At 33.4% G+C, this 25,050-nt stretch overlaps 1 long non-coding RNA gene across 6 annotated transcripts; it reads right to left on the reverse strand.

The window, feature by feature from the left end:
• Positions 1-957: 957 nt before the first annotated feature.
• On the reverse strand, positions 958-15,637 carry LOC128206791 (uncharacterized). 6 transcript variants are annotated; one of them, XR_008256577.1, is made up of 6 exons: positions 15,478-15,637; positions 12,573-12,603; positions 11,258-11,806; positions 10,804-10,899; positions 9,623-10,279; positions 958-1,803 (listed from the first exon to the last, which is right to left on the reverse strand). It is a non-coding gene; the product is annotated as an uncharacterized LOC128206791 (long non-coding RNA). The 6 variants fall into 6 exon arrangements; XR_008256576.1 differs by lacking the exon at positions 958-1,803 and having other exon boundaries at positions 6,873-10,279; positions 11,258-11,438; positions 11,733-11,806; XR_008256574.1 differs by lacking the exon at positions 958-1,803 and having other exon boundaries at positions 6,873-10,279; positions 11,258-11,438; positions 11,638-11,806.
• Between the last annotated feature and the right edge of the window lie 9,413 nt (positions 15,638-25,050).

The raw sequence follows: 25,050 nt of genomic DNA on the forward strand, positions 1-25,050 counted from the left end.
TAATACCGAGTAACATCCCATGTACAACATCCCCATCAATATTTGATTCGATAAAAGTAACTACGTTAATCCATGCATTATTTACCAAACATGCCGAAAATGTCACCAATAGTTATAGATCGGTAGTTTAGTAATGGGACTATCAATTATTGGGCAGCGAAGATTCGATTCCCACATCAACTAACCGTGGTCCGGACGATTGTCAAATGGTGCATATTGTGTCTTGTCACATTTTTATACATTTGCGAACATTAAAGCGCCATGGGTAGCTTTGACCGGATGTGCATACTGTCTGTCCCTCAAACTTATAAGAATCAACCTTCTCTGACGATTGAAAATCTAATGAGACCCATTGTGCTTCCAATTGGATGTCATATTTTTATAAATAAATGAATATAAAGTATTCTTGCAGGGAAATGTAGAAATTATGTTTAATACACGATACTTCTGTTGCTTGTCTGTTTCAATATGTTGTCTGTGCATGCTAAAGAATCTAGCTTGGTTTCGAAACTCTGATGAAATAAATCCTTATCTTGTTTAATATTTTATTGTCAAAATATCCAACGGTGCCTTAGAAAATGATGACTTAAAATTCAAGATCAAGAAATTAGTGAAACGCGACCATAAAATCGGAAACGTAAAGGTTGGGGGAAGTTTGGTGATGATTTTTTCAAATATTTTAAACAGGTTCTCATTTCGTTTGTTTCTAGAATGAACTTTATATATGCGACCATTCTTTTTCGCAGTCTAATATCAAGACGTATTGATTAATATGGAATATATAGTTTAATATATGATTTAACTCAATGCTTCTGTGAACGTTTAACGTAAAACAACATTACTTTTATTCCGACATGTACGGATATGATATTACTCATAACGACACATACCTCCAGTACTTGTCCTAAGTTTAACGGTCGTGCCATTAGCAAAGTCTTATCAAATGCTCATCCCAACTCAGGTTTATTTTTCGTTCAATGTGTAGACATATATAAATATACGAGGACAAATAAATGACATAGAAAATGACAATCGAAGTCTAACAAAACACAGAATACATACCTTAAACTCAAAAATACATTAATGTAAGAAGTATTCACTTAAAAAAAAGAACAAAAAACAACAACACACAAACAAACAAAACTTCAGCCCTTTATTTTGTACGTGATGAAAAATGTTGTCTTGATCAAACATGTTTTTTGCGATAACACATTGAAAATAGTCGAATATATATCGGACAGGGTTATCTAAGGGTAGCATACAGCAGCTATCGATCTATTCGGTATGGATGGAATGCCAAAGTATTAATTTTGTGAATGGATTACGTTGCAAGTGGATGAAGGTTAGTTTGTTTTATAGTGTATTTGAAAAAATACATTTCTATTGTTTCAACTTCTAATAATTTTCGTTATCGAAGAGGAGACAGTATTGTTGCGGCCGTTGAGTGTTGATTGTATATAACATTTTTTTTTTAAACTTCCTGGACTTTTCTCGATAGAATAAATATTTAAAATGTCAACATCTCGATTTTAATATTTGCATATGATAATACCAGTTAATTGTTAGTAAATGTTAATAAAATTGTAAATTCTTATCTTCTATACGATAGAACGAAAAAAATCAATAATGCAAAAAGGTAATGAACTAAGTAAATTAGCAAAAGAAAGCATTGTCTCATTTAAATATCTAAAAGCTCGTATTCCATGCTGCTTGTTTTTCTAGTTCAGTGTATGTATCATCTTCTCATCACTCCTTCTGTTGTATTATGCCGGTTGCTCAATTGTTGATAGTGTCTTTCCTGCTCTGAAATACACAGAATACACGTATTAATGTCAGTGTCTATAGTTTCACTTTGAAGATGTGAAAATAATCAGTACAAATGCTTTTCTTATGAGGATGTATGCTTATGTTTATACATGAATTCAAATCTAAACCTTTTTTTGTGAATGTCTGTTCTCAAAATAACAAACCCAACCCTCACATATTAGTTAAGTGTTGTATTTTCTCATTGGCTTTTTATCTCAATTAAGTAAGGTTTATGTAAAAAGAAACACTATTTTTATTCAACGTGCATGAACATGTTTAAAAATATTCATATAATAATACTACAGAATACTTTTTCCCTATATACAATTCATGGTAAATGGATAAGGATTACGGAAAGCATTTTGGCCTCCACTTTCAGATTGCTTCTTATGTAGTTATCTCCTGTAAGACAAAGGATTTGGTAGAATGGAATTTTTGTTTCTTAACTTTGAAATACAATTATAACTGAACAGATGTCTGGCCGGTAATTATTATGGATACTTCTTGAAGTTGTCGACAACTCATTCATATTAGGTTCAACGCTAACTTGTGTGAAACATGTGTATCAAATTCTCAGTAGTATAATGAACATACTTTTTTGAGGTACAGAAACACTACCATGACAATGACCACAGATACAATTAAGCTTGCCCCACCAACATTTCCCCGATTAATCCTCCAACTGATGAATTGGATTTAGGCATCGGTGTTGCTGAAAATTGTCTGGTAAGAACCCGCTTTCACAATTAACACAGAAATGCTCAATCTGACTACATTTCCTACAATTGGTATCGTAATCTTTACATAAATTTGCACAGTCTTCACCGGTGTATCCGTCCTCACAGCCGTTCAAGCTGTGGGTCTCTAATCAGCATTGTTTATTTTTGCAATGCGGGTGACACTCACAACATGTACCATCATACGCATAAAACGTATTATTCTGGCACGATGTACAATGCGAGCTATTCAAACAGTAATTTCTGTTACATTTGCAATTCTTGCTTTTCATTTCAAATCCGTTTGTGCACTCATTACACACTTCACCGTTTAACTCACACTGACAGTTTGGAATACATTTACAACCAGGTCCGCTGAATCCACCAAAACATGATATGCAGTCTGATGAATTCGTCTGGGAGCATGTTTTACAAATGCTATCACATTTGGCATTGCAAGTGGTGGCTGTCAAGCCACCTACGCAACCATCTGTACAAACGCCGTTATCTTTTTCACAACGTGACCCTAAACAATTAGCTAAGCAGTTAAGTGAGCGATAAAAACCATAAAATCCTTCTTTTTATGTTAAACAGTTTTTAATTAAAGCACAATTATAACAAATATCTGAGCATATAAAACTGCAATGACTTCCAAAATAGCCGTCCATACACATAGTGCACTGCGATCCTTTGTAGTTGAATTCACAATCACATGTACCATCATTTCTGTCACAGATGTTGTTTGTACAACCTGATCCATATCGGTTATCGCAAGAATCGCCAAAATGTCCTGCATCGCAAATTTTACACATGTTGCCGTCAAAATTTGGTAAACACTGACAAGTTCCATCTATATTGCACGTGCCATTGATACAACCTCCGGAACAAGGCGTTTTGCAATCGTTTCCAAAATAACCATTTAAACAGTTGCGACACTGAGGTCCTGTAAACCGCGAAAGGCATTTACAGGTCTCGTCATTCTCACATACGTTCTTACAACCCAAGGAGCACTGTTTGGAACGTAAGGTGGAGAAGTCAAAGTACACAGGCTTGCAAGATTCACAGTCAGTTGCGTTTGTGCATCAAAAATTCTCGTTAGCGCAACTATTATTGCACAGATTTTCGTATTTCCCTTGAACACAGAAGTCACATTTATCTCTTTCAAAATTAGCGATGCAAACACAAGTACCGTCATCTATCGCAACCGGATTTCGTGTATCTCACTCTGTTTCTTCAAGTATTCCTATGTCTGGATTCGACTGCGAATCGCTCACACTTCTATCTCATGTAACGTATGACATTTAAACACGATTTTAGTCGTGATGGCGTCACAGTTGGGTAGGAGTAGTAGTTGTAGCAGTAGTAGTAGTAGTAGTGGAGTAGTAGTAGTAGTAGTAGTAGTAGTAGTAGTAGTAGTAGTAGTAGTAGTAGTAGTAGTAGTAGTAGTAGTAGTAGTAGTAGTAGTAGTAGTAGTAGTAGTAGTTGCAGTAGTAGTAGTAGTAGTAGTAGTAGTAGTAGTAGTAGTAGTAGTAGTAGTAGTAGTAGTAGTAGTAGTAGTAGTAGTAAATGTTTTTTTATTCCTAATTCCTAATAGCAATTAAACATAAACAAGTCGAAATGAAGGTAAATGTTCATATGAAATAAAGATAAACTTAAAAAAAACTTCATTCTACTTATGGTTTGCTTTATGACAATGTTTTGTGCAATCTAGTTCATTGGTCGTTCATTAAATAGCTATTTAACAATGTTTCTACATAATTTCTGCCCGCTAATTCGTAAGCGTCCGCTCAGCGATTGTAGCGGACATTTCGATTGAAGCGGACAATAATTGGATGCGCTAGCGGACGAGGACACATGTTATTTATACATTAGGACTAAAGGGGGTTTCATAACCATTTAAGACAATGTGCGAAATATGTCATAATATATTCATAAATGTATGAATGAACATATTTATCTGTTCATCTTATTTGGACTGTTTCGACATACAACAAAAAAAGTCCACTTGTGCGTGAGCTGACGGCGAATCGGTGTCTTGAGGGAATAATAAGGAAACATTTGAATGGCATAAAGACACATGGTCGCTATTTTATCACGCAAGTGTAAACTATTTGTTATGAATATAGCAAAATAATGTGATTACAATTTAATTATGAACTTGCTTAAATATGCGTATGTTTACACATACGGATCAGCCATTTTAAGCAAATGTTGTATTCGAATTTAAGAATTCAAGATTAACGTTTTACCGTTCTTTGAAGATTGAGCGTATGTAATGATATATAATGTTATGTAATGTTATATTTGTTAGTTATACACTGTAAGAAACTTAATAAACATAAATCAATCTGGAACCCTGACGATATGATATTCCAATCTGAGTGTTAGTAGCATTATAGTTGATCAACATGATATAACACACCGTAGTGATCTCCATATGCTCGGTTATACATCCATTTAACCGTAAACAATCAGGAAATATCTTATACTGAGCAGGAAGAAAACGTTACAAAATGTTTGATACGAATTTAAGTGAGACAATAAAGTACTGTGAAGTTTGTGTATGTTAACAGGAAGTAAAGTCTGTTTATTTCGATACCATGACGCACATGAGGTAAGTTAATAAAGCCCCACTCCAAGTTAAACAGTGTATTTGGTTATATTAACAGATACAGAAATATAATGAACTGGTTGCATTAGGTTTTTTGAGCGCTTCTGATACATTGTCTCACTGAACATGTCGACAAAGGTTAAAACAAAATGCGCCACAAGTAAATTTCGTTTATAACAATATTAAGTTAGTCATGAAAAACGTTTTCTAATGCTACTGACATGCACTAATTCTTGAATGTATTATGTTCTTAAGTACTGCTGTTTTTAAGAAATTAGCAACTGTTTTATAGTTTTAGTGTTTGCAAATATGTACATGTTATCCGTCCGTCTCTTATACTTCTTAAATAGAATGGCTATGTACATGCATATTGTATAAACTTTGAACTGTATGTACATGGATGAGACGTAAATAAACATATATATATATAGTATATCTTACATAAAGCCCTGCAGCCCTGCGTTCAGTAAAGGTGTTTGTGGCTAACGTTTGCAATTTGGTTGTCGGCTTGCATTAAATGCGTTGCAATAAATAGGATACAAAACACAACAGTTAACTTAAGCATTTCCTGAATAAAGACACTTGTCCTAGCAACGTTTGCGACGTTACGTCTTGTTTCGGTGAGTATGTACCTCAAAATCGTTCATACATTGTTCTAACCAGATACAATGTCAAAATGATGCACGTCGAGTAACGTCGTGACCGTGCGCGGACGCATCTTTGAGGCACGCCTTTGTGAACAAATACATAGTAAATAATATTGGCAATAGTAATTGATCGATGATCTTTTAATGGGACTATCAATTAAAGGTGCGGCTCAAATTCGATTCAACTTCTAAACGTATTCCGGAGCTGTGTTAAACGATGAACACGTCTGTCATTGTTATACATTTGCGCACGCTTAAGAACAATCGGTAACTTTAACCGAGGGTTGGGGCATCCGGTATAACTCTCAGCAAAACAGGAATGAGCCAATACTACCGTTTGAAGATATAATGAGGTTCATTGTGCTTCCAATCGGATGCCATATTATCATAAATATTCAATTTAAAAAAAAGGTTCTTAACTTGTAGGAAAACCTAGTCATTGTGTTAAATTCTGTTTCTTGTATGTTTAAATATGTTGGCTGGACATGTAATAACCTGCAGCTTTGTTTTGGAACTTGCCTAATGAAATAAATCCTGGTCTTGTTGAGTATTGTATTGTCAAAAAAGTCTACCGGTGCCTTAGGAAACGATGAATAATTATTCAAGAAAGAAATAGGTGTAACGCGGCCACACGCTCAGAGATATAAAAGTTGAAGGAAGTTCGTTCATGATGCTTTCAAATATTTTGAACATGTTCTCATTTCGTGTTTTTTTGATATGCAAAATAATAACCACTCTCATTTTCTATTTTACTACAAGTAAATAGTCCAAATCAGAAACAAACGAAATGAGAACATCTGTATTTTTTTGCATATTTTGATATCTGATATCTAATATTGATTAAGATAGAATATATAGTTAAATGTACTCTAATTTCAGTTAAATCTTAATTATGTTACACCTGGTCAATTGACTATGAAATTTGACGCATCGCCTCATTACAATCTTAACGTGAAACTACACACCCGACATTTTGCATTTAAACACAGGCACAAAACTGTACTGACATGGTATTACCCATTACGGCGCATACATTCAGTACCTGTCCTAAGTCGAACAATTCTGCCATTAGAACATTTTTACTCATACTCATCTCATATCAAAGGCGTTTATTGTTCATCCGATTTTTAGACAATCACAAATACAAGGACGAACAAATGAACTAAAAAATGACAATCAATATTAAACAAAGGACAGTATACATACTTTTAACACCAATATGGAATATTGTAAGAAGTATTCAGTTTTAAAAAAGCTAAAAATTAAATAAAAACAGAAACAAAATTGTAAGGCCTTTAAAATCCTTCTTTGGTAACAAAATGTCTTGTTGAGACATGGTTTTTACGATAACAATTTGAAATTTGTCATATATATTTCGGGGAGTGTTATTTAAAAGTAGTACAGGAATTATCGATCTAGTTTCTATATGTTAATTTGTCGGTTTATAAATGAAATACCATAGTATGAACTTTGTGAATGGATTACGGTGCACGTGGATGAAGGTTAGTTTTTATTACAGTTTTTGAAACAAATATATTTTTTTGTTGTATATACTTCTAATAAGGCTAATTTAACTTAAGTAATACATGTTGTGAAACCTTGATATATCGTAGAACATACTGCAAGCAAGACACCAAATAACACACGTAAGTTATCTTAAGTGATCGTTAGCCTTAACTGAACGCATGGCACTCGTACGCTTCCTGCACTGGCGCAAGCCTCCAGTTTAAACTGAAAAAAACTCTTATTCAAAGTAAACTTAATTTCAGTAATGAATGGGGGTCGGGTGCCTTTGTACAAGAAAACAGTAAACGTGAATTAATTTTTAAATTGAATATTTTTGACAGTTCTTGAAGTTAGCTACAGTAGAGAAAAATAAACATCACAAGCTATAAAAAACTATACATTAGCACTGAGTTGTGCTGGAATCTACTCATTAGAAACATATATGGACAAAAGAACCCTACTATTTTTCGGACAATTATGAAGTACTGATCACACACAAAGTAAAACAATATGCAAATTCGAAAGTGAACCCAATGGAGTTTCAACATCAATTCCGGACATTTACAAAATTTTAGGCAACTGTAAACTATACATGTATTTCCCGAGTCATGATAGCTGGAGGTCTACTGTAAATAAATATATCAATAATCATGTTGTAATCGATTACAAAAATCACAAGAAAACGATATGAAGTTGCGTTTGTTTAAGTATATTCACTGTCATAATGAACCTAGTTCTATGTGGCAGTTTAGTAACATGTACAGAGACCAGCTTAAACATCGTAGGACTGCTATGCATGATATTAATAATAAACAATAAAGGAGTTTGCTTCCAAATACCAAGATTTTGAAACTGTTACGGAACAAATAGTTTTACACATGATAATAGTTTGTAAAATCACGCGCTCGTTTAGAGAAGATTTATGGATAGCTTAGTGTAAATGTTTTAGTGCCAAAGATTTCCTTGAATTCAGTCACCTTAAGCCGGATGAGCAATGGATCAAACATTTTACTGGTTTTCCGCTGCTATCCCTAGAGGACACAGTTTGAGTCAAGGTTTTTAAAGTGGCACTGAAGAACATTAAGATCATGCAAGAATGCAGATACAACAAATGAATAACTCTCGTGATTAAGACCTTAACTGTCGCTTTTCGTCGTTTACGTTCTATTGTACTAAAACCGTAAATTTTAAATATGGAATGATTATATATGTATAAAGTAGATAACAATAAAACGTCGAAGAATGTAGAAAGGTAAGGGAAATGATAAAAAATGCTTTATTCACTATATATAAATTAATGTGTAGATGCATAGTTATAATACAATTAAAGATATCCTTGTTACCTGATATATTTGTTCGTTGTTTTATCTGTTTTATTTAATATGTAAAGTTTTGTTCTACATGTTTCTTTGTATTATGTTATGATTATAAATGTCATATCATGTCTCTTTATATCGGAAGAAATAAATAATATCTCTATCTCTTTCATTGTTATTTATTTAAATGTTATTGACAAAAGCTCGAGGGTTTGATAAAAGTACAATGCAATGATTTATATACTTGTGAGCTATACCTATAAAACATTTGTAATGACTACGTCATTTGGCAAGGAAGTAGGATGCCACACATGCATTTGAATACATCTCGATTCTAAATGGGCGCTCCTTTAGTTCGAGTTCTTTAATTTCCTTTAAAACGTAACAGATATCCACAATGATACATACTTGTTGAGACTAACGACGTTAAATTTGTCATTACGTCTTTGTTGGCTTTAACGCAAAAACCACGAATTGATAAATCAGATGAAGTCTCAACTCAATTGCAGATACTTGATTGTCAATAAAAGAATGTCTTTTGAAAAGAACAGTTCGTCAGTGCTTAATTGTACTGTGATTTACAATTAATATAGTTTAGACTGTGTCGCCTTTCTGTTTCTGTTAAGCGTGCACCTAGGATTTCAGCTCTATGAGCACAGTGACGCACAGCATGTGTATCCTAAAAGTGACGGATTTTTTTCAACCGTCGATGCTTTTTGAAAATCGAAAACGATGTTAAAATAACAAAGATCGAACTATTCGGGTATGTTTTATCAATACCGTTGTCAAACAGACGCCTGATATCTATGACAATTAAGATTAAAGCGGCAAATGACCTAGTGCGAAAATAGTAAGATCAGCTGGATCGTGATAGTATTCCGACCAGCAACAGAGTCAGGGTTGTTCGTGAGAAAAGGAATAATCTCATTCTAATAAACATTGTTAAAGTCCTACAATTAACAATGCCACCAGCCTGTCACAATGCCAATATTCTACAGCAACTCGCAATAAATTGATTACCAGAGTGTGAATCAAATAGAGTCATTTTGCCTCATGCTGTAACACAGCCCTGCTTGTCGATTGCTTCATCGGCCTTACCCTCTTTGGCCAGTTGTCGAGTGCAATATAAGTCCAATGCCTTCCAACATCAGCGCTTCAAATGAAACAAATAATTTCATTATATTTTTTCATTGTCCGCATGTACTAATTGAAATATCTTAACCTCCGATCTCAAAACTGAACAAAACAAGTAGATTGCTGTATATCAGTTTCATGCACAATACTTTTTTGCGTGCGATTTATCCCATTTTTGGCTGACCGTCAATTCGTTATGTAGAAACAGACGTAATGGTATGTATGGAAAGACCAAAAACAATATTTTTTCTACATCATACCCATAAACATATCGTTGTGTTGGCTGATTTCTTATCTTGTGTTTCTTTCGAAATAGAGTCCATATAAGAAACACTCCAAAACGGTTGAATGACATGCTTCACTGCTTGAAGACATCAGGAATCACGGCATAATAATCAGTCGTATATAAATATGTTTTTTTTCTTCTCTTTTGTAAAGCCGTTCTGTTGTTCCAATGCCTGCGCTCTGCCACAGCGTTTGGTATATGGTACCCATTTTATGTGACCTCGGCATACTTTGTAGAAACTAAATCTTGCTCTTTACCTGCAATGAACAAGAATTTATAAGAAAGCCATGTAACTATGTTGGCGAATTGATGACAGCCTGTCTAAAATCAATGATGGAAGTGACATCATCCGGAACATCCTTATGGTGCCAAAACAAGACTTTAAGTGTCTGCAGTAACTGTAGATTTGATATAAGTTCACCATTACGTATAACATTATTTGCAGGTTTTTCGTGTTATTCATAAAACATATGAGTGGTTCAACTTCATTCTGATATACGAAAAATACGTCTCGGGAATACTCAAATTCAGAACTTGGCTTATATACCGTTAATGAGATGAATGATCTCTTTATAAACTCTGAAAAAGGACTGCTCGATTTCGCTTTTAACTTTGATTTCTCCATACAAATATAGATCCTGAAATCCGGCCGATAGCGCTCACATTTCGGATTCTGGGGGACAATTCTCTTTCAAGGGATATACGTTCATGAATTATATCGCAGCAGAAACATTATAGAGTTCTATAACAAAACATGTTAACATTCCACTAATATACTTACTCATTAGGTTTGTATGATTGTACACTATTTTAATCTTTTCTTGCCGTATCATTCACCAGAAAATACGGAACTATCCCAGTTGCTTCGACTTGAGTGCTGTGTTAAAATGTTACAACATTAAATGTATTTAAACCGTATGACACAAAACATTTTGACCAGAGGTAAATAGGAACAGTGAAACGCTCGTACGAGTAACGCTGATTGTAATGATGATATTTTAATAAAGTGTTAATTCAATAGCTCGCACTTTTAACATATGTCAAGTTGAAATGAGTCCACTTAGTGAAATGTTCAGTTTAGATTGTATTTTTTGAATAATGAAGTTTGCATTGACAGTTATGTAAGGATATCAAATCCCTGCCTAAGGTAGAAATGTATTCATTTCGTTTATTACAACACTGAAAAGAAAGCGGAGATTTAAAGCGTAATAAATGTATCCAATTACTGAAGTTACCTGTTTAAACTTGTAACGAGATTTCCCATTGTTGAATAAGGAAGTTATGTTTAATCAAGATTATACATCAGCAAGTTAAACTTTATAAACGTTAGGTTTTGAAAATACAGGTGTGCATCAATGTAGCTAGCGTTGATACAATTTGATTGTCCAGCTCTTATCTTTAATCTCGTTTCATCATCTGAAACAGCATTATGAAGGTTTATAATTCCTTTTAACTATTCAATTAAACAACAAGTTTTATAAAAAGAAAAGCAACGTTCTTTTACACTTATCATAACACAAGTGATACCCGCAAAACATCAGAGAGTCTATTCTTATCATCGTACTGATAAATGCAAATATTCAGTTTGTCGTCTGCATCATAATTCAGTGTTTACTCATCTGTTTCTTTTAAATGGTACGGTCCCTCATAATCTTCTTATTTTACACATGCATGTATTTGTTCCAATTTGTTCCAACATTCCTTGATAACCTCTTGTTATATAGCCGATAACGTAAACATCATCTAGGTTCACATGATCCTGGCGTAGATGTCAAACCCTATATCTTAATATTTAAGAGTAAATTATATTTAAGATCAAACTCAAATACCCAGATAAAGCTAAACAAAATAATGCAACTGAATTTCCTGAGCATGGACCAATTCATTTGCTTCTCTTTTTGTCATATTATTCGGTAGACAAGCGCCAAGGAAGGACTGGTGGGTTGGGTTGGTGAGTGAGTGAGTGAGTGAGTGAGTGAGTGAGTGAGTGAGTGAGTGAGTGAGTGAGTGAGTGAGTGAGTGAGTGAGTGAGTGAGTGAGTGAGTGAGTGAGTGAGTGAGTGAGTGAGTGAGTGAGTGAGTGAGTGAGTGAGTGAGTGAGTGAGTGAGTGAGTGAGTGAGTGAGTGAGTGAGTGAGTGAGTGAGTGAGTGAGTGAGTGAGTGAGTGAGTGAGTGAGTGAGTGAGTGAGTGAGTGAGTGAGTGAGTGAGTGAGTGAGTGAGTGAGTGAGTGAGTGAGTGAGTGAGTGAGTGAGTGAGTGAGTGAGTGAGTGAGTGAGTGAGTGAGTGAGTGAGTGAGTGAGTGAGTGAGTGAGTGAGTGAGTGAGTGAGTGAGTGAGTGAGTGAGTGAGTGAGTGAGTGAGTGAGTGAGTGAGTGAGTGAGTGAGTGAGTGAGTGAGTGAGTGAGTGAGTGAGTGAGTGAGTGAGTGAGTGAGTGAGTGAGTGAGTGCGTGTATGGATGGAGCAATTGATTTATGAAGAATTTTCTTATTAGTTTTTATTGATTTAAAGCTTAACTTATATGATTAAAAATATTAAAAGGGTTATACATACCTAATAAAAGTATCAGCAATAGAAATGTTATCTGAAATATTGTAATCAAACAAGATATATTACTCCTATTTAGGAACTCTAAAAAGTTCTAGTTCAGAAAAAAAAATTGAAATACGTACTAATTTTATGCATATAATATCTGACGGTTAAACAATGGGATGTCCCTTCAAGCAGAACCTTGGTTAACTTTTAGGCTACATGGCTTCTCGCTGTACTCCGATTGTGTTATTCATGATAAATTTCATCTAGAAATTCAATATCACAAAACTAGCTGTTTATCATCGGGTATTCATTACAAATTGAACACTATTGTTGACTTGAATACTACCTTTTATTAGATGCTTTACTTTCTTTCCGATTTCATATGATTATCATGTATGTTTGTATGTTACATATGCGTAGCTTTACAATATCACTTTGCATTTTTGTAAACTATTTGAATGGGTTCAATTGGCAATTTTCCAGTATTTAAACATTTAACTCTATTTTTGTTTCCTCGACAAAAACTATTTGAATGTAGTAGTTTAATGCATTGTTTATATAAACCATTGGAGAAATACGCGATATGACCTCAATATTTTTTAAAAAAGGCATTCTCAAAACGTTCGTCACTTTCGGTATTTAAGCCGGTAATGACGTCATGATTATCAATCAAAATTACGACCTCATTTAACCGGATGTGACGTAACAATTAAAAATCCAACAAATGTTGTTGCTAATAAATATATAGAAAATGAACACCTGCCTTAATGACATGGAGTGCGTCATCGAACAAACCTGTTTGAAATGACGTCAGAGTATTTACCTGATATCCGGCGTTATTTAAGTCCATATGTGTTTGATGTTTTAAGTATTAACCAGCGTTCACAAAAGAAGAACCGAAACAAAATGGCGTTGGAGTTAGAGGTAAATCATTTCGCATTCCGTTTATGTCCTTTTTTTAACTGATACTGCTTCAATCAGTAATATAGTTGGTGAAATTCCGGACAGGTTAAACTTTAAAACAAATACTAATTAAGTTTTTTTGTAATTGATGCAATTAAAACTCTATATATTTAACATCTACTAGAAGAAGAAATCAATTGATATGTTATATTAAAATGTATTTTCGTAGTTATTATACAATCTAAATATTATAAAAATCAACGCTTTATTATCATTTATTTTTCGAATAGGCTTGAATGTTCTTCATAAACTTGCAAAATGAAGTCAATATGCTTTATAGTACGTTAAATAGAACTAAAAGACACGGCATATTTATGTTAGATTATACAGAAACGGATAAGAAAATTAAATTAAAAAACAGGTCTAAAACTTAAGTTCAACACCAAATGTAAAATATTAGGAGTCATTAAATAAAGAAATGATCAAACCAAGGGAAAAAATATCCTCGATAAAGTAATAATTTAAAAAAAAAACTTGAAAACGAACAAAGCATACAATTCTTAAAAGGACAATAAGCACAATTTAATGGAAATTAGTATAACATGTTATATTATATACGAATCGAACAAAATTGTGTTTCGTGCCATTTCATACCGCTTAGGTGTTTTTCAATATGCTCATTTCGGGCCCCGATTTTATAGAAACAAATTCTTGAAATAATGTAAAGAAAATGACTTATAAGGCAAATAGTGTTCTTGCATTTCTATTCAAATTTGATCAAGTGGAGAATAATTTGCTTACTTCAGTTATCATTTCAAACATTTACTTATTTGGCTCAGATTCGACTGTGTGGTTAAGGTCCATTTGTTCAGTGTTTATAAGTTAGCGCACAACTTTTGATTTAAATTAACATGTTGACTGTTTTAACTCATACATAAATTTAAATAATGTTGCAACATATCACTATAGTGCGTTCACACGGTGATGTTGATGTAGCCATGCATAAACAAAAAACAACATTTGGTTGATATTTATGAAGTCACACGGCTTGAATCAATGACGTCACACATGCGCATACGTAGCTTTGAAAATAAGGTACACTGTTGAAATTTATTAACTTATCACTATAATAATATGTTTCGGTCTTAACGTTATGCAATTAAAGAGAAAATCATTTGTTGGGGTTAGCGCTCTCTTTAGAAACCCGCACACGGTTTTAAATTCAGTCTCAGGTTACGAGTTTTATTCTACTCTCTAATATAAACTGTCACTTGCAACAATCACTCATAAGTGAACGAGGCATAAGCTAAAAAATAAACTAAATGTCCATATGGAAGGGATACTTTAAGCTTATAGATGAAATAAGAGTATATTGTAAAGGATAATAAATCGAGGACATATAAACATCGGGGGTGCCTGTTTTGTCAAGTTGAAATAATTCTAACCGTGTCAGTAACTACAGAAAAAAATAAAAGATGATAGATCGAGGACATATACACATCGGAGCTGTTTGTTCTGTCAGATTGACAGACGTCTTAACCGTGTCAGTAACACATGTGTTATACAGGATAAATCACCGAGAACACAAAACAATGGAGGTGCTCAGTTTTTCAGATTGACAAAAATCCTAAACGCACGAGTAATAATCTAAGCTATGCAATGTATCTGTGAAGTGCAGATTTAACTTATGTCGAAAATTTAGGTAAATTAACAATTCAGCCCACTTTCTGTACTCGTGCATTAATCATAAGAAATTGAAGAATGCGACATTCGGCACTATTGAAAAAAAACTCTTTGTTCGATATCAGATATAAGTTTATGTTTCTAATACATATAAAAATATAAGAAAACTTTGAATATAAATAGATATTCTTGTGACACACAAATGTCTGTCACTACTTGTAAAATTTGTTTGAATATGATGTAAAAAGTTGACTTGACATAAGTACATGTACAAATAAATATTAAAAGTAAAATAGAAACCTTTTTGGTAAATTATTAAACTATACATATACAATACCTTAAAGTAGTCCATTTTCTTTGACTGTTTTAAACACACGTAGAAGTATCGATTTACGCAAATCAAATGGCAAAGAGCTTCCTGTTTCAAATTATCATTTACGTAGTTTAAATTTAACGAGAGTCTCATATTCAAACATTTGACAGTCAGGTGTATAGAAATAAACTTGTATAATGCGTCCTGTTAGAGGCAATATACACCCGATATCCTTATTTGATGAACGTGCAGTAAATGTCACAGGTAGGAATTTTTTAGTAATGTAATAATTGCCGTTGATAGATTGAGAAGTATCTGACTTGGGTTTCTTGTATTGTATTCCGATAACTTTGAGCTTAACACCAATTGTATAATATTGTGAAACATTACAGTACGAAATCATCAAACGAACGAGACCCTCCATTACAAGAAATCACTATATCAATAGGAAAAATGAATATTTATAAAAAAACATACCAAACAAAATCAAAATCTTACAAACAATTCTAAGTAACAACAATCACATACACAATTTAAGCACACTTTCAAGGAAAATAGTATAACATGTAATGTTGCATACAATTATAAATCAAAAGCGAAAACATCTGAGAGTTACCATTTCTAGCTGTTTCTAATCATTTTAGTTCTACTTTCAGAATATGATGTTGGTCAAAGCAGCGAGTAATGTCACCCCTACACCAATAGTGCTTCTCCAAAGCATTATAATATATATACAGACATTTATATAGTACTAAATGCGTGGATGAACATTGTCTAAAATTATATCAAAGCCTCGACATAACGGGTAGAACACGTAATAGATACTCAACAAACTTCTCTCGTTTAATAATATTAAATCACCCAATTTATTGATACTGTAAACACACCCGAACTTCAAAATATCTTATTATTTAAATATAATAGCTTAATTGTATTTTGTACTTGGGTTTTTCTTAAAGCTGCACTCTCACAGACTAGCAGTTGTGACACTTTTAAAAAAAGGTTGTCTCAAATTGACTGATATAGGCCTCAATACCTTTAATTAAGTCATATTCATTTAGATAAATCACAATTATATAGAACAAATCTCAAATGTTTGGAAAAACTGCCCAAAATTTCATATTTCGTAAAGCGGTAGAAACGCTTTTAGCCATAAAACATTAATGTTCGCGCTTAAAATTTGATAAAATGCGATCAGATCTTTTGTCAGCAGTCTTATATCACTGGTTTCTAGACATTTACGCAACAATTGGCAGTAGCACTTTGTAAACTTTCAACCAAACTGTCATGCTCCTTTCACGGGATTACTAGAATCAGTTGACCAACTTTTCTGACGAGCACATAACGGTTGTGATTTCCATAATAACTGTTTACCACTATCCCTACTTTTTGCTCTTAATATTCCTATTTTACCCTACTTTTTATAAAAAAATCGTCCTACTTTTATCCCTACTTTTTGTTAATGATCACTTGAAAGCCTGTATTGCACGTTCTTTAACAATTATTTCCATCCTAACATAGTTATTGCGAGGCAAATTGATTTGACGGAAACAGAAGACTAGGCAAAGCAATTTAGTTTCATAAACTATAATTCGTATTGTTAATGTCTTGTCATGCTTGTACTTATCTCATCATGATAAGCATGTGAAAGGTTTTAGTTGCCACTAGACATACGGGATATAATCTAACATCTATAAAGTAAAACACGTTGATGAATTGTAATGATGAATGTATCTATTGTATAAAAAGTATTGTTATATTTTGTCTATTTTCAGAAAGTGGTTATCATAGTAAAATACACATAGTAATATGCATTTTGCAAAACAAACAATAAGAGGACGTTAAGACGAACATAACTTCATTTAATTTTGTTGTTGATTTACGATATTCATTATTATCCACAATATTGTAAGGTGTAAATGTGGACACCAGCTATAATAATGTGCTCATATTTTAATTCTTGTGAACTTTGCTTACCATTTCAGTTACAGTCCGCTCTCGAACGACCACCTTAACTATAATCTTAAATATTGATTCTTTTGATATTGCACTTTTGACTTATATAGTCTGAAGCTGTTCCAACTCTTAATTGTATGCAACTTGTTTTACGGTTTATTGCATTCAGAAAATATATTAATTGAAACACGACCTGAACTTAAAATAATTATTCGTACAGTATAATATCCAGTTTGATCATAACTTGTATCAAAGATCACTAAATATTATCCTTTGCTCGTGCGCATGTTTCGTAATAATTGAATGATATTATTCTATCAATTTGTTGTATTAATAAGGAAACTCATGAAGGTATGTCATAAGACATAGCACAATTTTAATATAGTCCTGGTATTGGCGAACTCAACGAGATAACACATACACAAGTCAACCTACTTGCTAATCATTGTTACTGCCCTTGGTTATCGCTTAAATACATGTATGTTCTGTATATGTTAAATGCACCAATGATACAAATATTCATAGAGTATTATAAAGTATTTCCTGTAAGATTATATCTTAGTAAGCTCTTCCGCATGTTTTATAACTATTGAATCATATTATTCTATTACTCTGTAGTATTAAACATGAATCTCACGATGTTATTTCATGTTGTATAAAGCGATTTTAATATTTTTATGGTATGGGCGCGATAACTCAAACAAGTCACCCTACTTGCTTATCAATGTTATAGCCCTTGGTTATCGCTTATATACATGTATGTACTGTACATTCAAATTATTAATTTTATAAAAACTGGACGTTTGTAAAAATGCGAGTTAATGTATAGTTGATACGAATTTAGTATTTATAGTATCAATTTATGTCAGACTACTCTAACGTTATAATAGTCATTTATTCAGTTTAAACTTACTTTTATATCTGAACCAAACGTATCGCGGTTTGCCTCTGAACAAAGGCTCGACTCAAACTCCTTGCCACTAAAAATCGCTTTTAATCTCTAGTATTAGCTGTAAGTTGGCGGAAAGCTTCTGCTAAGAAACTTGATGTCAGTGCCACCCTAAACGTTGGCGGTGCCAAACAAAATGATGGCAGTACCAACTAATTGAATGGCAGTTTTGTGATAGCCATAAACATGTTTTAAGAAAATAATGACAGCGAACATTAAAGTACGCTACTCACGCAAAGAAAGGCTTCGAAGAAAGCATTACGATAAGGAATATAAACATAGACAATTCAAAAGGATGAGGCATCTTATATATGACTGATTTTTTTTACCTTAAAACAGCGAAAGTTTCGCAGAATAACAAGATGGCTGACACCATGCTGTTACAGAAATCTTCGGACGAATAATGGAAAAGAAGTGATCAAACGTCGGAAGAGCGTTGATGAAAACAAATGCGAAATAATAAAAAACATATCCAAGGATTTATTGTCCGCCATGTTAGGTTAAAGCTCAATTTAGGTTCACTATAGGCTCGTCATTACCCGGTGGAGTAAAGTCTTTATGAAAACAGATAAGGAACCCATTAAAGTTTGAATATACTTTCGTGCAATTTGTGATAAAAAGAAACTTAATCACCATTCTCTACGCTTTTCCTTTTCCTAGCGGATTCAGGTAAAAATTGTCCAAGAACGTTTCCTGTAGGAAGTCGAACTGTGCAAATATTACAATTTTAGACTTATATTACCACAAATATTCTTTTAGGAGGACCAGTATCCCAGATAGCACACGTCTAGAGGCTATATTTTTAATTCTTGGGGAAGGTTGAAGGGCTAGGGCGCCTATGTTACGCATCCCCAATTGGTCTTACGTTAAACCCCGGTCTACCTCAGGTACTGCGGTATTCCAATTGACAATCTAACTTGATGGTGATATTATGATCACAAACACTGTCTCCAAGTTGCATGATAATTGAAAATAAATAACTGGTCTGTCCAAGACGGAAGCCTATTGTTTGTTGTTGTTCTTTTTTTAATTTAGAAAGGGCCTAATTCTAGAGCTGTTTGGTTTTAGAAATAGTAAGATGACATGTAGTAATACTTTAATGATAAAGATTGGGCGGAGCGAGCCCTCCATAATCATTAAGATGTTACTTCAGATCATCTTACTGACTAAGAATACATCTGTATTACCTGACATATTGCCAATCTCACAAGGAAACTGTATCGGATGAGTAACAGTAAGCGGAACCTTAAATACCCTTGAAATTCGAAATTATTAATGATTTAGCCTAGTACTTAATGAATTGCATTTACATTAACTGAATATAAAGGTTGTATTTTCATCGTGATAAGTTAATGAACAACTCTGCCCGCATGGCTGAATCTCCAGCCAAATATTAACAAGAAACACCAAACGAAGTAAAATGTTATAATCTTTGAGAAATGAAGACGTACAACTTATGACATTTTCAAACCTAGTAAAACAATGAAATTGTAAATTCATTCGAGTACCTAGACATTCACTTATTGTAAAAAAAAATAACAAGTGGTTTAGATCACGGAAGCTTTTTGTGCAACATGCATTGCACTCCCATTATAACGTGTTTATAATATAATACCATACTGAACTACCTACTTCTAAAAAAAATAAAGCTCTTCATATTAAAGTATGTTTTCAAGATGTTTTGGTCTCATGAATGTAAAATGATACGGCTTGTAAACACACACTTTTGTCGTGATGTTGTTTTGTGTTATATGTTATACAAAGCAATACTTCTGCATTTTTAGCACGACTGTCTGAACATAAGCTATTATTGTACACTTAACTTTTAAAGCTAAAAAATTTAATACCTTAGCTACGTTATTCTGTCATACACAATCTGCATTAACAATGTAACAGATGCATCACGCAAGTGCAAACTTGATAATTCTACTTAAAATTGCCTAGTTCAAGCAAAACAACAATCAGGAAGACGTTTTCATTCAGGAAATGAATAAAAGCAGCAGTCGGAATACATGTTATTATTCCTGCAATTTATACTTAAATATTCAGTTCATTGGGATGTTGCTGTGACTACTCTGCCTTCAAAAATGAAATTTAAAATGTTATATTTCATTTTGAACTCATTTTTCTGTAAGATTGCATTACCTGTTCAGCAACCCTGCCCATAATATATTAGCTGTTCACTGTAGATAAATTTCTTCGACTAATTTACACATATTTTTTTGCTTACTCTATCAAGATATGCATTCATAGCTCGAGTATTATGTGTATCATGTGGAGTATGGGGTATTTATCCACATCTATAACAGCCTCCGTGGCCCAGTGGGTTGGGCGTCAGACTACGGAGTGGAAGGTCGAAGGTTCTAGACCCTCTATTGGTTTGTACTGATATGGTCGATTGTTGACCCAGCACATAATTCAATAATGTATCCCGGTGTTTCGCCCTGTATATATGAAAGGAAACTGGAGTCCATCAATCAAGGTGTCTCATTTGTCAATCGCATAGGTCATTTATTTAGAAGGAGACCATATAATAAACAAACACTCTGTTTAACTGGATTAGCAATTAATTGCTAAATTTGGTCACATGTTTAGTACAAGTCGTATTCGTTAATAAAACATATCGGAAGTTGGCATACAATATGATATAACATATAACCAATGCACATCGTCATCACATAATAAGAATGCTCGACGCCGGAATGAGTATTCTTGAAATGGGAAAATGTTTGGATGCCCCCATCGCTATATTCGACAAATGTGCGCATATAGTTATTTTCCTTCCTCTATCAACATTTCAATCCCTAAATGGAGTGAAATAGACATGCATTTTCTGTAATATGTAAATGCATAAATTTTGCCGATATATTAATGTTGGTTCGGATAGTTGGTTAGGCGGTTCATGGAAAGAACATCTTGCTTTAATCTACTATTTAATTTCACAGAGGTAGACATTAATTAATTGGTTATATAGTAAAACAAGAAATACTCTCACATTTGAACTGTTCACAACACTTAACCAGTACCCAACAAGTCGACTTAAAGTTATAACAGGTAGCAGTGTAAGCATTGTGATCAATTTCCATTATATCATTTAATAAGGTTATACTTGTCTATGATATCTGATCGTCTTGTTATATTCTAGTTAATGCTCTTTTTATATTCGTCGTCAAAAAAAAACGTATAACTATACATGAGCTACGTCAATCCTACTTGTATTGCATGATCATCCCTTGTATAAATGCGCCCTAGTCGTGTGTTCGAGTATCGAAATGTAAAGTACAATTAAGAGGTATGCATCCCCATGAAAATCAAGTAACTATTAAATTGGTTCAAATGTCTAGAACCTAGCTGTTAATTAAAACAGAAAAGGAGTTTGGCCTGTAATATGAGTGGACGTATTCCTGATGCTTATCGTCAACAACACCAAGCACCCTTGCCGCCGTAAGGGATAAACGAGAAATAGAACAACGTTTGGATATACTTTAATAACTATTTCGATAATACGTAAGCTTTTTTGTTTGCTGATGACGTAGACGGCGTATCCGATACGAGAAGATATTACAGAGACAAATCCATTATAATGAACAGTTTTGTAATGGAATGATATTCAACGATGACAAGTCCAAGGTAAGGTATACGGGCAATGAGGAATGGTACTTTACCAAAAACCAAATTGAACTTGCCCAATGATATAATATTCCGCAACTTTGCCTTGGACTAAACACCAAGACATAAAGCTACGAATGCAGTGTCTTTATACAATTCAGAAAAGATTTGCCTATTTCAATCGAAATGCGCTTTTTAACTGTTTGAAGTATGGATTTAGAGGAATTTATGCCATGTATAGCAAATAACTGTTCATTTGGTTCACATATTTAGTACAAGTCATTTTCGTTAAAAAGTTTAGGGAGTTTGGCATGCATTTTCATAGGACGCACATCGTCCAATGGCAATAAGGAGGCTTGCCACCGACATGGGCAAACGCAAATTTGGCGACGCTTGAATGTTCCCTTCCAATCGAACGTGTTTACACCTCGGATACGACGGAAAAGCATTTGGTTGTGCACGCATTGTCTTGGTACCCTACTACCCTTCTAGTAGTCGAAGTAGGCACGTTGACAGTGCGACGGTATAAAGAATCGCCTTTCTACTGATTATGTGAATACACCCCGACACTACTGAGTAACTGCAGGATAACGTTCGACCTCACTCTGCGCGAATACTGACGGACTACTTAAGTGAAAAACACACAATGCATTTTCATGGCAAAACTTGTCTCAATTCACATACAAAATGTTAATATATATAGGCCGTTTGAGAACGACAAAAAACTATAGAAAGACAATGTATACGTAGTGTAATGGTAAAATTATAATTTATATCCGTTTCTACCTGATTGATAGTTTTATTTTAAAATAGAAAATGATGTGTTCTTGTTTTAATAACAACAATGCGCGTAAAATAATTAATACGAAGTTCAGCTCGTATTTGTTAAAATAAACAACAACGTCAGTTTCTGAATAATCGTCATTACTCGATGTTTGATTGACTGATTTAATAACTAATATTGTCTGTTATTGTTCTCCTATTAAATCTAATCATCTAGTCATTTCAAACTAACTATGAATTTCAGCTGACCATTCAATATGTTTTCTTTATGCATTTTGATTATTCGGCGTGCGGCGTTTGTTACGGATACAGTAGAACACTTATTGCAAGATGCCAGCTGGGTATAAGACATATTTATTTACAGATACAAACAAAGTTGGTGCTGGTTTTACGCGTACATTTAAAATATATTTTTGTTACAACATTCCTCAAACTTACACAACAAAATCAAGTATACAATAAATGTTTTTTTGTATTCAATGAAAAAAGGAAACTTAAGAGAAAAGCAACACCTTTACATTTGAATACTTTGGTTTTCGATAAGGCTCTGAATAAAAATACATGGAATTTGTTTTATATATCAATCACCTTTTTACTGGACCAAAATCTATGTCTGTATAACCGTCAAAATTTATTATACTATTAATAACGAATTACAATACATGCAATAGTATACGTACTTACAAATGTTGAACACTTTACATAAAATAATACCATACAATATGTGATTTGCAAACTTGAATTTACAATATGAAAAATAACTATTTTTCGTGTGTGTCCTTTTTGACTTTCGTATGATCACAGTTGCTGCAATCACCATTGGAAACACTGTCTTACTTAAGACTCAATCAGATAATGATCTGCCATGAACGTTTTGCTGAAATAAAAGTAGTGCTTCAAAATCAAATTATCCCCGATTTAGGCTCAGTTACATATTTGTACAACTTTGCTCAGTATTAATAGGTTGTTTGTGTACCATTTAATGTAGAAAGTACATAAATAAACGTAAATAACAGAACAGAACATATTTTTATTCACGTTAACTACATAGTTTCTTTTGAAATATAAATACATTTAAACCAATCAAACTAAAAATAAGGTGAAAGCACAGAGGATGGATTTTTATAAGAAATATATAAGTTTGAACCATTTCACAATGTAAATGATATAAAACATGTTCACTTTCAAATATTATTTGAATTGAGTATTTAGTTAAAAACATAGTGAATAGTAACATAAAGTGAAAAGTGGTATAAATCTTAGATACAATGACCCGATTGCTCAGAAAGTCACTAGAAGTTAGCGATTCGTCAAATTAACAATCGCTACATTTTGAATGTATCGCTTGCTAACAAATTGTTAAAATTTCGATTGTTCAGACTATTGTTATCGCTATCGCTAACTAATAATCTTTAAACTATTTAACGATATCGCTGTGAAATTTAGCGATATCGCTAAATTTTAAGCGACAAATGTATAATGGGGTTGACCCATAATGCATTTGCTTTTCCCACAATGCATTTAAATGCATCAAATATTACCCACAATACATTGAAAAAAACATAATGGCTGCCCAAGTAGACAACACTTTGTCATTTTCTGAAAAAAATAAGAAAAGAGGTTGCAATTTTACTGCATATGAGAGGAAAATTCTCATAACTGAGTATGAAAAAGTAAAGGAAAAAATAAATAACGCAAATGTGTCACAAGATGCGAAACAAAAGATGTGGGATTGTATTAGTCAAGCTGTTTCACTTGCTGGAGTCGGACTAAGAACTGGAAAACAAATTCCACAACTTGAACCGGGTTGCAAAGTCAACAGAAACGCAACACAGAAAGCATTTGAAGGGGACAGGGGGTGGACCACCATTAAAAAAACCGGCCGAGGTGGTGCTCCGCCTTATCAACATCAATAAGGCAGACACAGGCTTCAGTGGAATTCCTGGTGGGCTAGAAACTGCCATTGCCAGGTATAGGACTTTTTAATTCATTGAACATATCATGTTTATTTATATAATCATTCATCAAGTACTACTTAATTCATTAAGTATTATGTTTATTTACATATATATTTCTATAGTACCAAATGCTTATTAAAATATTTCCGTCTGCTAAAATGATACACAAACAAACTCTAGTTCTAAAAAATAGAAAATTAAATTCCTACCTCCTTTTGTTTCCATGTAGAGTGTGAATTTGACATATCCTTGAATAATGAGAAGATGTCATGAAAATTTACCATAGTCAATTGTCCATGACATAAGTTCATACCTTTGCAAATACATGCTACGAGTCGCAGC

This window comes from Mya arenaria, chromosome 10 (assembly GCF_026914265.1).
Source record: "Mya arenaria isolate MELC-2E11 chromosome 10, ASM2691426v1".
Lineage (NCBI taxonomy): Eukaryota > Metazoa > Mollusca > Bivalvia > Myida > Myidae > Mya > Mya arenaria.